This window comes from Lathyrus oleraceus, chromosome 4 (assembly GCF_024323335.1).
Source record: "Lathyrus oleraceus cultivar Zhongwan6 chromosome 4, CAAS_Psat_ZW6_1.0, whole genome shotgun sequence".
Lineage (NCBI taxonomy): Eukaryota > Viridiplantae > Streptophyta > Magnoliopsida > Fabales > Fabaceae > Lathyrus > Lathyrus oleraceus.
This window is the reverse complement of record NC_066582.1, coordinates 41,968,516-41,983,159: the sequence shown is the minus strand read 5'-3', so window position 1 is coordinate 41,983,159 and position 14,644 is coordinate 41,968,516. Positions and strand designations below refer to the sequence as shown.

The 14,644-nt window shown below is 38.4% G+C and overlaps 1 non-coding gene across 1 annotated transcript; it reads left to right on the top strand.

The window, feature by feature from the left end:
- The first annotated feature begins 9,333 nt into the window (after nucleotides 1-9,333).
- LOC127077737 (small nucleolar RNA R71) lies at nucleotides 9,334-9,440 on the top strand. The gene has a single exon (XR_007787514.1). It is a non-coding gene; the product is annotated as a small nucleolar RNA R71 (small nucleolar RNA).
- Nucleotides 9,441-14,644: the final 5,204 nt, after the last annotated feature.

Here is a 14,644-nt window from a genome sequence, read left to right as displayed (position 1 = left end):
TTAGGACCTATGTCCTCGAAACACAGAATGCCACACCTCACAAGGTCTTGAACCTTGGTCTTCAAAGGGTAGCAATTCTCCACGTCGTGGCCGGGAGCACCAGAATGGTAAACACAGTGTAATTCGGGCTTATACCACCACTGGGGGTTAGCAGGTATAGCCGGTGGGTCTCGCAGAGTAATCAACTTCCTCTCTATCAAAGAGGGATATAACTCTGCATACGTCATAGGAATAGGATCGAAGGTGACCGTTTTCCTCTCGTAACTCGTGTTGGTTTGATTACTGTTTCGAGGCTGATAGGCCTGCTGTTGCGGATGGTGCTGTTGATGTTGATATTGCGGATGTGGTTGCCGATTGTTATTATGTTGTTGGTACTGCTGATTATCTCTGAAGACATGTGCTATATGAGCCACCTGGTGCTGGTTACCGGCGGGACGCACGGTCTTCCTCCTCACAGAGGGTCTTCTTGGTTTCATGTGGGAGGTCACAGCATGTGCCTCTCCATCTTTATTCTTCGCAAACGCCCCATAACGTTTGGCAGAAGAGCCTTCTTCTCTTGTTAGACGTCCTTCCCTAACCCCTTCTTCTAGACGCATCCCCATATTCACCATCTTGGTGAAGTCAGAAGGAGCGCTAGCAATCATCCGCTCATGATAAAAAGAACTTAAGGTCTTCAAAAAGATCTTAGTCATCTCTTTCTCTTCTAGCGGAGGCACGATCTGTGCTGCGACTTCTCGCCACCTCTGGGCGTATTCTTTGAATGTTTCCTTGTCCTTCTGGGACATGGCCCTCAATTGATCCCTATCGGGAGCCATATCTACATTGTACTTGTATTGCTTGACGAAGGCCTCGCCAAGATCGTTGAAGGATCGGATGTTCGCACTGTCTAAACCCATATACCAACGCAGAGCAGCGCCGGACAAACTGTTCTGAAAGTAGTGGATGAGCAATTGGTCATTGTCGGTCTGAGTCGACATTTTCCTAGCATACATGACCAGGTGGCTAAGAGGACAAGTATTTCCCTTGTATTTTTCAAAGTCAGGGACCTTGAATTTCACAGGGATCTTCACATTAGGAACCAAGCAGAGTTCGGGAGCAGACTTGCCAAAAAGATCCTTTCCTCTGAGAGTTTTCAATTCCTTGCGAAGCTCAAGAAATTGATCGTTCATAGCGTCCATCTTCTCATAGACATCTGGGCCCTCAGACGGCTCAGAATGATAGATGGTGTCATCTACTCTGGGCAGAGTGTGCACGACAGGAGGAGGAACAGCAAGGACCGGGCTAGATGTCAGCATAGAAGCAAAGGTGGGAGCAGGGCCCTCGGGCATGAAATTGGGAGGCATCCCCCACGGGAATCCAGCTGGCATGGCCGTTGGAGCAAAGTGTGCACTGGCTGCAGGCACAGTCGAGGAGACAATCTCAGAGATGATTGTCCTCTGAGGAGAAGTTGAAGTTGTCGGAGAAGACTGGCTCTGGGCAGCCATGAATGATTCCATCAAGGCACTTAATCTGGCCACTTCCTCTTTCAGCTCGCGGTTCTCTTGTTCCAAATGATCCATCAGTCTTGAAATGTTAGCTCTGGTGTAGTACCGGTGAGTCAGCTTGTCTTCAAAATAAATGAAGAACACAGAGTTAGACCACAGGACAAGAAGCCGGAAACAAAACCTGCTTATGCACATGATGCATGCAGTGCTCGTGCATATGATTTTTATCTTTTATTTCAAAGGAACTTTAGGGTTCTATTTGCAAATTTTTGAAATTTTAAACACTTTTATATGGAAACATAATATCTGGGAAATATTTTACACCAAAGAAGTACAACATTGGTAACCAAACATAATACAAGAGAGAAGGGAAATAAACATCTTATGGATCCCTAGAAACAATCATCTAAAGCTTGGGACACAGGAAGATAGGATGCACGAAGTCTCTTCACCTCCCTCTCATAGGCTGCCTCCATATATGCCTTCTCCTTGGCGAGTCGATCGTACTTCCTCTTCCAAAACCTGGAAGACTGAGGAAGTAGAGAAGTCCATACATCATCAGGATCATCAATAACCTGATGTTCGAGGAACTCTATCAAAGCATCCTTCTCCTTAATCTGCTGAAGCAACTCCTCTCTTTCATGGATCCAAGCACGTGATCGGTCTTCGTCTCTTAATTCCTCTACTCCTTGGTCAGGGAGGGTTGAAGGCCCTGCCATAACCAAAGGTGTAGATCTTGGATACTCGTAAGGCATAAGATACTCAGACGCTCTCTTCCTAACCCAAGCAGTGTAAGGCTCCATAGCAACACAATTCTTAGGACCCAACTCTTTCCTTCCTTTTATATGAATCTTACGCCAAGCGCGAACCATTCTGCCCTTCAAGCCTTGGGGATCTTTACCCTCCTGAAAGAACACACCCTCTAACAGAATGTTATTGGGTTTATCCTTTAGGGGGAACCCAAGCTGACGACGTGCCAAAACAGGGTTGTAGTTAATCCCACCACATGTACCAAGAAGAGGTACATTGGAGAATTCACCACAAGAGTCGATAATCTGCACACCATCATACACACGATTGTACCAAAAGATATCATCATTAGTGAGAGACATAAGTCTCGTGGACCACCGTGGACATCCTTTGTTCTCCTTGAAGGCGACCGTCTGCGGTAAGTGAGAAATAAACCACTTATACAACAGAGGCAAACATCACACAATAACACCACCACCCTTTGCATTCCTCATATGCAAAGAGAAATAAGTGTCACCCAACAGAGTCGGAACGGGATTAAGAGTAGAGAAGATCCTAATAGCGTTCACATCCACAAACTTGTCGATGTTGGGGAATAACATTAACCCATAGATGAGAAGTACAAATATGGCTTCAAAGGCATCCTCACTCATGGCCTTCCCATACATAGTAGCTTGAGCAATGAGGAACTCAGAAGGGAGACCTTGAATTCCACCTTTGGTAGTCATATGAGCACCAACCAGAGATTCGTCTATGTGCAACATGTCAGCTATCTCTTGAGAAGTAGGAATACTCTCCAAGCCACTGAACAGAAACTTGTCTAGAATCGGTATACCCACAAGGTAGGCATACTCCTCAAGTGTAGGCAAAAGCTGGAAGTCCGGAAACGTGAAGCAATGGTACAAGGGATCATAAAACTGCACCAATACACTCATCAATCCTTCATCCACCTGAGTAGTCAGAAGAGGAAGAAGCTTCCCAAAACAAGCCTTGAAACCCAAGGGATCTAGTACATAGGATGTCAGATTCCTTAACTCTTTCAAATCTGGTTGTCTGAAACTGTACTTCTTTGTATTCCTTCTTTGTCTTTCCATGTCTGAAAATTTTGCAAATAGATCTCTTAAGTTCCTTGAAAATTTTCTTCATTGTTGATGATATGGATGCAAATGAGTGCATGAATGCATGAATGCAACAATCACACTCAAGGATCAAGCAAAGCACACCAAACAAAGGTCATGGGATGGGTCATATCATCCTTAATATCAATCATCCATTTTGGTGGATTATGGTTTACACCTTATCGACACCCAAGTTCCATTGATATTAAGGATACATGAACAGATCAACCATGAATCAAGGGTTTGTTGCAAGTCACGAGCATGGAGTCTCGGTTAAGAACCACCCAGAGGGAGTGTACTAGGGTTTAAACCTGCCAAACATGTTCTACAAGGGGTTCCCATAGTCATCATCCCATCTTTCGGATATTATCGGAGAAACGACTACTCGTATTCCAAAAATATTCTCAAGAGAGACTCTTATGAGTGTAGTATCGCGTAACAATCATATCAAATCTTACACTTGAACGACTTTCGCACTACATCCTAAGAATAGGTCAAGATGGGCTTGGTAAACTAAGGTCCTTGGCTTCTAAGGTCTATATTGGAAAGAGTAATGTCTAACCACAACTGCTTGTGTGACATTATTGATCCCAACATGACCTCCACCAAGTGAATGGACTTGCAAGTCAACTTGCTAAGGAATAACTCTACACAAGTCAACAAGACTATGCCATTCTCCTATCCTAAGTGCACTCGAGTTCGGGTATAGAACTCATCTCACAAAGATCACCAAGCATACAAGGAATTAATATTCAAGCAAATCAATCATTACATACAATACAATAATCCCAAATTGCACAAAAATATGTCATAAAACAATACAATACAATACAACAAATATGGAAAGTAGGCAAAACCCACTAGGCAAATGATTCCCCAGCAGAGTCGCCATTTTTCTGTAGCGGGGTATTCGTTACCATTGGAGATATTGACTAAATCCAAGGTAAATCATACAAGTCGAGTGGCCACCGCACTTCTATTTATCCAAAGGAATGGTTAGAAAGCGAACAAAAACCTAAAAGTTTTAACAAAAACTAATAAAAAAGAATCAGAGATCTGGGTAAGGGGGTTGGTTATGTAATGGGAAGGTGTTAGGCACCCAAAACATCCTAGGTACTCCTAGGGAGCCCTTTTCACACTTGTTGTAAAGGTTGTTTTTTTGTGAAAATTTTGTTTGTGCAAACATGATTGAAGAGATGAGAGGAGAATATACAAGTTATTTACATTTTTGTGTTTGGATGGATAAACCCATTGCCTACGTACCATCTTAAAACAGATTAGGATCAAAACCTCGTAGTTCGGGGTAAAAATCTCAAAAATAAGTTGGTGAATTGATTGGTCCAAAAGCCTTAAGGTCTTTTGTTATCAAAGGGAGAAAACTCAACCTAAAACCACAAATCCACCGTGTGAGGATAGCTTCAACATGCTAGTGAGGGGTTAACCCTATAATAAGCATGGAAGACTCATTGTCCATCACTAAGGATATAGGTGAGTATTACATCTACCACTAAGATAACTCAAACCTAATAGCTAAAGGTTATGAAAAATTTGATTAAGGAAGTGGCCATTGGAACCACAAAAAGACATTTGAATGGGTTATATTTACCAATTAGAAATATATACAAAATGGTCAAAGTTGACTTAAAGATTCAATTCAAAATAAGTGTTATGAAAAGAAGGTTTGAAAATCAAAAGCATAAGGCTTAGGTTTCTAATGTTGAAAACAAGTGTTAGATGTTTGCACAAAAGTTTTGGCTTGGGTTAGAGTGGAGAGAAGAAGAAGAAGGGCTAAAGTCCTAAGCAAAGCAAAAAGGTGAGGGATAAGAAACAAAACCACAATGGAGTTCCTCTCTTGAGATCATATGGATGATCTAAGTAGCTCACATCCTTTGGAATATGCAAGCAAAATAATTGTAAGCCCAAGCAATCATCATAATCAAACAAGCTCTTAGAAGATCCCCAAGGTCTCTTGTATCTTTCATTTTGGATGAACATGGCAATGGTTCTTCAATTTGAGCTCTCATAGGATTCCCTAGCACAAAAGCACACACATCAAAAGTTCCATGAAGTAAATCAAGAATGGACAAGAGTGAGTTTAGAGATTTGGTCCTTCTAGTCCATCTTCATCATTAAGGTCCTTTTAATCCAATTTTGCATAGGGAATGTCCTAGAAACTAAGTCCATTTGTCCATTTTTTTGCATTTGGTCCACAACAATCAAAACAAAAGACAAGCACAATAGTATATACACAATTATGTGCTCAAGTGAGCAAAAGGAAAATGGCATTAACATAAACATGTGCTCAAATGAGCAAAGGGAAAGGCAAATGGATAATATGTGCAAGAATAGTAAATTGCATAAAAGTAAAGAGAAAAAAGTAAATGTTAATAGTTAATGGTTAGTGTTAGTAGTTAGTGTGCCATAAGGCAAATTTAGCGCTATGTTAAGCAATCGTAATTGGACTTATGTAGAAGTCACAACTATCTGAGGTCGGTCAATAATAATGTAGGCAACAACACAAGTTAGAAGTCTTGATTAGTGAACCAAGTTCCAACAACTTGCCATGCCAAAAGAGAAAAAAGAGAATTGATCTTGTATTGGTTTAAGCCTTTTGCATGATTTAGGAAACAACCTATCCTTAATGCAAAGCCATTCACTTGATCAATTGATCAAGATGAATTAGATTTGAATCAAGGAAGGTTAAGTCTCCCTAATCAATGCTAACTTATCAACCTTTAACTCATTGATCAAAAAGAAAAAAAGAAGAAGAAGAAGATGAATAATGGAAAAGGAAATGGAAAGAATAAAATGCATAAGGTGAAATAAAATGTGCCAATCCATATGTATTGACCAAATGACATTGAAAGTCAAAGTCAAACAATGAGAAATCAGAAATGAGATGAAGATTGGAGGTCAAACAATAAGCAAAATATTTTTGACATTTTCAATATTAAAATAAACTTGAATTAAAAATAAAAGAAAGGTCAAACTTCAAAATCACTTCAAATCAACCTTGAAAGGTCCAAGTGATTTATTCCAAGTTCAACAAGGTCAAACAAAGTTTGACAAAAAAATTCAGCATTTTTAAAAGTCAGAAACTATTTTTAATCAATTAAAAATGAATAAAAATAACCTAATTGAACTAAAATCTCAAATAAATCTCAAGTCAATTAAAAAATTGATGAGAATATTTTTCATAGATCCATTATCATTCAAATAGGTTAGGAAAATATTTTTGTATTTTTTGAATATCAAAAACTATTTAAAATGAATTAAAAACAACCAAAAAGGAGAAAATTCACAAAAAATATCAAATGATAAAATAAAAATTTGGCCAATTTTTAAGCCCTTCTATTTTAATGATGTAAGCCTCAAATGGAAAAACCTCCAACATTAAAGTTGTAGATATATTCAAGACAATCAAAATGGACTTAAATTTTGAATAATTTGGATTTTTTATGATAGAGTTATGGGCACTTGAAGTTGGACTTTTTTGCCTTTTAATGCATTTGGCCCAAAAGGACCTATAATGTCTTGCATTATCACATGTATTTCCTTTGAGATTTTGAAATTTTGTTCAACATAACCTTTGAAGTAGACATCTTAAACTTTCCAATGCATTTGATCCCACCTCAAAATCATAAACAATTAATGAGTTATGTTCTTGGGAAGTTGACCCAAAATTAGGGTTTCAGTCAAAATGACCTATAATGTCTTAGAATGGGAGATGACCTTCAAAGCTTCAAATCAATTTTTGATGAACATGAAAGTTGTTCATATTGTCCTTAAGAACATTTTTTTCCTTTGGGATCATCTCCATTTGACCAACACATAACAAGTTAGGTCTCAGTGCATTTCAAAATAGTCAGATGAATTGAGTGATCAACTTTTCAAGTCCATGACTCATATCTTGATGAATTGATGATTGAGGACACTCAAATAAGTTCAAATATGCATGAAATGAAGAATTAAAGAACTTCACTTGATTGTATTTGATCATGGGCTGAGGTTGCTTCAAGAGCAAGGCATTGTGGTGCACAGATGAATTAGGGTTTCTTTGGGGAACAAACCTCAAACCCTTTGACTTGCTTTGATCAAAATGATGAATTGAGATGCTAGGGAGGCATATTTGATGGATGAGAGCTTTGGGAACCATTACCATGCTTGCTTTCATCTCCTCTTGGCCTCTTCATTGCACAAAAGATCTTCTAGAAGCTTTGGACCTTGTGATTGCTCAAGCTACAAACAAAAGATGTTAGTGACATATTTTTGTGCTTTTGGTTAGTAAAAAAAATAAGAAAAGCAATAATATACAAATTCAAGCATGCTTGGTGATTTCAAACCACTCACAAGGGATCCCACCCAAAAGTAAAGGGAACTAAGATGCTTATGATCCTTGAGGCAATGCAAATGCAAGGTTATGATGCCATGAGGGATCTTAGGGACAAAATTGGGGTCTTACAGATAGGTGTACTGGCATCTTCTTTAATGTCCATGATTATGAAATCGGTAGGAATGTAAAATTGACCTATACGAACTGGGACATTCTTTAGTATACCGACAGGATATTTTATTCAGCGGTCAGCTAATTGAACGAACATCTTTGTCGGTCTTAATTCTCCCATACTGAGCCTTATACAAATGGTTAGGGGCATTACGCTAATGCTGGCTCCTAGATCGCATAGAGCTTTGTCTATGACGAACTTTTCAATGACACAGGGTATGGAGAAACTACCCAGGTCTTTTAGTTTGGGAGACATGTTGTTCTGGGTTTTGGCGCTACACTCGGCAGTAAGTGTAACTGTTTCGTCATCCTCAATACTTTTATTATTGGATAGGATTTCCTTAAGAAAATTGGCATAGGAGGGCATTTGTGCGATGGCTTCTGTAAAGGGTATCGTAATGTTTAATTGCTTCAGAAGCTCAACAAATTTCCTAAATTGATTTGCAGTTTTAGAACTTTTGAGTCTTTGAGGATACAGAATGGGTGGTTTATACGGAGGTGGAGGCACACAAGGTTTCTCTTTCTCTTCGGCCTCCTGGGTATTAGCTTCTGTTTCCTTTGGTTCATTCACCTGCTCAATTGAGGTTTTATCTGGTTTTTCGTACATGGCAGGGTTTTGGAGTCTCGGATCTACGGGTCCATCTACTTCTTTTCCACTTCTCAGTATAACGGCATTTGCATGTCCCTTCGGATTAGGTTGTGGCTGTCCAGGAAATGTTCCAGCTGGAGCGGCTGTAGATGCTTGATGTTGAGCCACTTGTGAAATCTGTGTTTCAAGCATTTTATTGTGGGTGGCCAATGCGTCTACTTTATTCGCTAGTTGTTTGAGTTGCTCGCTAGTATGTATGTTTTGGTTCAGGAAGTCTTTGTTTGTTTGAGCTTGAGTAGCTATGAAGCTTTCCATCATCAACTCGAGATTTGACTTCCTAGGCATGTTAGGAGCATTATTAGTTGGTTTTTGATATCCAGGCGGAACAACTGGTGTTTGGCCAGGTGCATACAGGGCATTGTTATTCTTATACGAGAAATTTGGATGGTTTTTCCAACCAGGGTTGTAAGTATTGGAATAGGGATTTCCTTGTGTGTAGTTCACTTTATCGGTTGGGACTCCTGCTAATATTTGACATTCTTGTGCAGTGTGTCCAGGGTTTCCACATACTCACAGTTTGGAGTTACAGCAGCCACGGTGGCTGCAGGCGGTATGGTCAAGTTATCTAATTTTTGGATAACGGCATCTACCTTTTCATGAACATGGTCAAGGCTACTAATTCCGTACATTCCACCCTTAGTCTGGGACTTTTCCACTGGAGTTCGTTCACCTCCCCATTGGCAATAGTTCTGGGCCGTGTTTTCAATGAGTTGATAGGCTTCGGTGTATGGCTTATCCATAAGTGCACCGCCCGCGGCAACGTCTATTGTAAGTCTTGTGTTGTACAGAAGCCCATTATAAAAAGTGTGAATGATCACCCAGTCTTCTAGACCATGATATGGACATATTCTCATCATGTCCTTGTATCTCTCCCACGCTTCATAGAGAGACTCCACATCTTTCTGCCTGAATCTGTTGATTTGAGCTCTTAGCATAGCAGTTTTGCTCGGCGGAAAGTATCGGGATAAGAAGACGTTCTTCAGCTCCTCCCATGTTGTAACGGAGTTGGAGGGAAAGGATTGCAACCAAGCCCAAGCTCTGTCTCTTAGTGAAAAGGGAAAAAGGCGCAATCTTATCGCATCTTGAGATACACCATTCGCTTTTACAGTATCGGCGTACTCCACAAACTTGGTCAGGTGTTCATTAGGATCTTCTGTTGGATTTCCAGCAAATTGATGTTGTTGGACGGATGACAAGAGTGAGGGTTTCAGCTCGAAATCGTTTCGATTAATAGCGGGAGCAGCAATGCTGTTGTGAGGTTCTTGTTGAGACGGGGTAGCGTAGAATTTAAGAGGATGATTTTGTGGTACTTCGTCAGCCATGTTTGGTTTTTCTTCTGATTTAAGAGGAAATGAGATATCGAGAATACCGTACTTTTGTTGATATTCGTGTATTCGGCGTCTCACGTATAGGAAATGCTCTAATTCAGGGATTGGTGGTGCTAAGTTATCGCCTTGTGAGCGAGTACTTGGCATACAATCAGGGAAAGAAAGGAGAGAAGATTGGTTTTCGTTTTCTTACCTTAGTCTATACCGTGCAACGGAAGAATCGCATTATTCGACTAAAACAGGTCCCCGGCAACGGCGCCAAAAACTTGATGCTTCTCTGGCTATATATAAAGTATAGTTTATCGGATACTTGACTGCAAGTGCACAGTCTAGTCGCTTTAGTTTTAAAAGATATCGATCCCACAGGGACCTATGGTCAAACTAGTGCTACTAACGTCACTATGTTTAGCTAAGGGAATTGATTAGTAGAAGTTCGGGGGTAATATAGTAAATCTAAGGGAAATTTTCGGTTTTAAGAAAGAATTAAAGGAAGGAATCAGTATGCAGCGCATTAATCGTCAGGGATTCGATAAGTCACCGGTGAATAGTTTAAATGCCAAATATCTCTCAGTAGAAAATGCTTATTTAAAAGACTTTATCTCACACTCTCGTGGTTGTTGATTCAGCCTATAACTTTAAGTCAGAATGTACGCTCTCGCTGTCCCATTTGAAGTCAAAATTACTTTTTGAAAATAAATAAATTCTAATTGTTTTTAAAGTGCTCTCGCTGTTTTTAAACCCAATGCCTAATTTTTACTATCCAGCTCGAGCCTCACGCTCTCGCGATTGTTGGTTCTCACCTTAGTTAATTTCCCACTCTCATGGCAAAATCATGTTAAATAGCTTTTCACGCTTTTGTGATAAAGTTAATTAAATTTAGATTAAAAACTTCGGCCTAAAAGGTTATTTGAGAAAAAGGGTTTTCACCAGTTATTATTAAATCTCATCAAATTAAGTTGCTACATACCGATACCGGTAGTTTAGCCGGACATATTAATTAAAGCAATCGCAAGGCATACACAGATTAACTTAGCGACAAACATGCTTATAACAATAAATGGGCAATAATAACAATAATTCAATAAAAACCTGGAGATCGAAGTACAGAGTATAGCGATTCTTGGAGCACTTGAGCAGTCATCCACAAGTCGGTAGGCCTTGCTTCTTCAATACAGATTACTACTTAAAATTAAATAAAGTATAGTAGTTCCCCAATGTAGGAAACTACTACTATAGCTAACTGGAAAAGGGAAACTATGAAAAGAATGGTGAATACAATAAGGCAACGGAAACAAGGTTGCTGGAAAGAAAGAAAAAATGTTGAAAGCTAGAAAGCTGGAAATTAAATTGCAGAGCGTAAAATATCAAAAAAGTAGGTCTCCTCAATTTTTCCCAATTGAGTCTTTATATAGTGTCCATTAGGTCTTGGTAGTTGAGGAATTCAAGGAACACTTGGTCTTGAGAGAGGAAATCGTGGGAAAAGTTTGTTGGAGGAAATATAGGCACGTTTGGGTGTTGTTGCTGACTGCTTCAAAGCGCACTATGTGGCCGCGTGACGCTCGTCATGGGCCTGTGACGGTCATCACAGTCTGGGTCGTGACGAGCGTCATGGATGTGTGGCGATCGTCACATCAGCAAAATCTATTTTTTCTGTTCTTCTGGTTTTTTTATGCTTTTTTACTTGTTTCTTCTTCTTTTTCTTCCTTTTCTTCATTTTGCTCTTTAATGCATGAAGGTTTAAATACCTGTAAAAACAACACGAATACTTCCGTAATAATCGGGATATTAATCGAAATGATGTGATTTCTGAGTGTAAATAAAGGCAATTATCTGATGTGTTTTCGCGTTATCACAGGCACACACGAGTTTGATCATGCCTTGCATCAGATGTGGCTATAAATAGACATGCTTGCTCACTTTAAATGGTAACCTAAAGGCCCCTGAAGCTCTGCTAAACTGATTCCCTAACCTCTCACTCAAAGGATTTCTAAATTTTTTCTTCACTTTTCAAGCTTGAATTTCAACTTCCCTGGTTGATCTTCAGCTTCTAAATTCCTTAGCCTTGCTTCCTTGTTACTTCCAGATCAAGCTGCACTCGAGGATTGGATTGGATCAAGCTCTTGAAAGCTGCACTTCAAAGGTTTTCACCATAACTGTTTTGATTCGATTCTCTCTTATTATTGTACATTGCTTAGTTTGGTTGGCATCTATGAAGTCCTCATGTGAGAGGCAATTTATTTGTGGTTTTAATTTTGTGAATTGGACAAGTTCAGATTGAACACCTCATTTTTCTATCTCATATTTCTTCCTCCATAAGAATCTTGAGAAGAAACTAAGGTTACAGGGGTGATGTACATCACCCCAGCTTTTGAATGGTATATGGATCGCGTATTTTAGTTGAGGTTTGAAAACCTGCAACTGGTGGCCGGAGAAGGCCTTCTCACCAGAGAAGACGGTGGTTTCCACCACCGTCCCCACGCGTCCAAACCCTGGCCCTTGGATCCTTTGGTCACGTTCTAATCTTGGTTGTTAATTTGTTTGACTTCATTTAATACCATGTGCCACGTGTTTGACTCATCCACACAATAAGTGCGCGCTTCATAGCCATCTGATCAGCCACGTCAATTAATGAGCGTTGATCAGACGCTTGTGGATTTTTTGCTCTTTTTAATTTCTGTTTTATTTTCTTTTATTCCATTTTATTTTAAAAATTCGTAACTTCTTTATTTGGAATCACAAAAATATGGGACCAATTGCAAAAAAAAATCTCTTAAATTCTAGTTTCTAAAAATGATTTTTAATTATTTTTGTGATTCCATTTAATATTTTTTGTGAATTATTTCTTTTCTGGTTATTTTTAATTCATTTAAAATACTTTTTGATATTCAAAAATGTCAAAAATATTTTCTTAACATCTTTGGATGATGATGAATCTATGAAAAATATTCTCATCAATTTCTTAATTTATTTGAGATTTATTTGAGATTTTAGTCCAATTATGTTATTTTTCTTCATTTTTAATTGTTTAAAATTAGTTTCTGTTTTCAAAAAATGTTGAGAAAAATTGTTAAACCTTGTTTGACCATGTTAGACTTATGATGATCCCATTGGACTTTTCTAAGTTTATTTGAATTGGATTTGAAGTTTGACCTTTATTTGTTCATTTTATTTCATGTATTATTTTAATTCCAAAAAATACCAAAAATATTTTTGTTATTTCTTGACTTCTAATCTTCATTTCACTTCTGTTTACCATTGATTGATGTTGATTCCATTCATGTTTGATCAATGTGTGTTGGTTATGTTATTTGAATTTCAACTTTGTACATTCCATTTCCATCTTCTTCTTCTTCTTCTTTTCTTTTTGACCAATGAGTTAATGATTGGTGGTTAACCTTGACATATGAGAGGCTTAACCTTCTTTGATCCAAATCAAATTCATCTTGATCAAAGATCAAGTGAATTGCTTTGTGTCTAAGATAGGTTGCTTCTTGGTCAAGCAAAAAACCTAAATCCATACAAGGTCATTCTTCTTTTCTTTTGGCATGGCAAGTTGTAGGAGCTTGGCTTACTAGTCATGGTCTCTAACTTGTGTTATTTACCTATAGTTTTATTGGCCGGCCTCAGATAGGTGTGACTACTACATTAGTCAACTTATGATTGCTTAACATATCGCTAAATTGCCTTATGGCATACTAACACTAACTACTAATTACTAACTTTTAATTCAAGCATTTAATTCTTGCAATTTACTTTAATGCAATTTAATTTCTTGCTCATTAATTCATTTGTCTTTACCCTTTGCTCACTTGAGCTCATGTTTATGTTTATGCAATTTGCCTTTTGCTCACTTGAGCACATTATTGTGTATATATTATTGCCTTGTGTTTGTTTTGTTTTTGTTTGTGTGAACCCAATGCAAATGGAGAAAGGACTTAGATTTAGGACCTTACCTATGCTTAATGGAGTTTCAAGAGCAACTAGGCCTCATGCCTTTAGAATGTTAAAATATGTTGAAGAGCAATTAGGCCTCATGCCTTTAGAACGCTTAATCTTGAAGATGAATTGAAAGGACCCCTATTATAAACTCACTCTTGTCCATTCTTATTATTGCATTGTGGAACTTTTTGATTTATGTGTTCTTGTGTGATAGGGATACCAAAACTTGATATATTAGAAGGACCATTGTCATGAGCATCCAAGATTAAGAGAGACAAATCCAAATTGGGAGATCCTAGGAGGTTGATTGAATATTTGCTTGATTGCTTGAGTTAATTGCTTATTGCTTGCTAAGTCCAAAGGAAATGAGCAACTTGGATCATCTTTATAATCTCAAGGAAGGAACTCCAAGGGTTTTATTTCTCTTCCCTCATCTTTGCATGTTAGGACCTAGCCCTTCTCTTCTTCTCTCCACTCTAACCCAAGCCAAACTTATTTTGTGCAAACATTGACATTGTTTTCAAAATTAGAAACCTAGGCACTATGCTTTTGATTTTTCAAACTCTTTTCATAATACTTATTTTGAATTGAACCTTAAGTCAACTTTGACTTTACTTTGTGAATACTTCTAATTTGTAAATACAACTCACTCAATTGTTTTTGTGGTTCCAATGACCGCTTTTGCCAAAGCTTTTCATAAACACTAGCTATTAGGTTTGAGTTATCATAGAGGTTGATGTAAACCTCACCTGTATCCTTAGTGATTGGACTATAAGTCTTCCATACTTATTATATGGTGGATCCCTCACTAGTATGTTGAAGCTCTCCTCACATGGTAGATTTGTGGTTTAGGTTGAGTTTTCTCCCTTTGA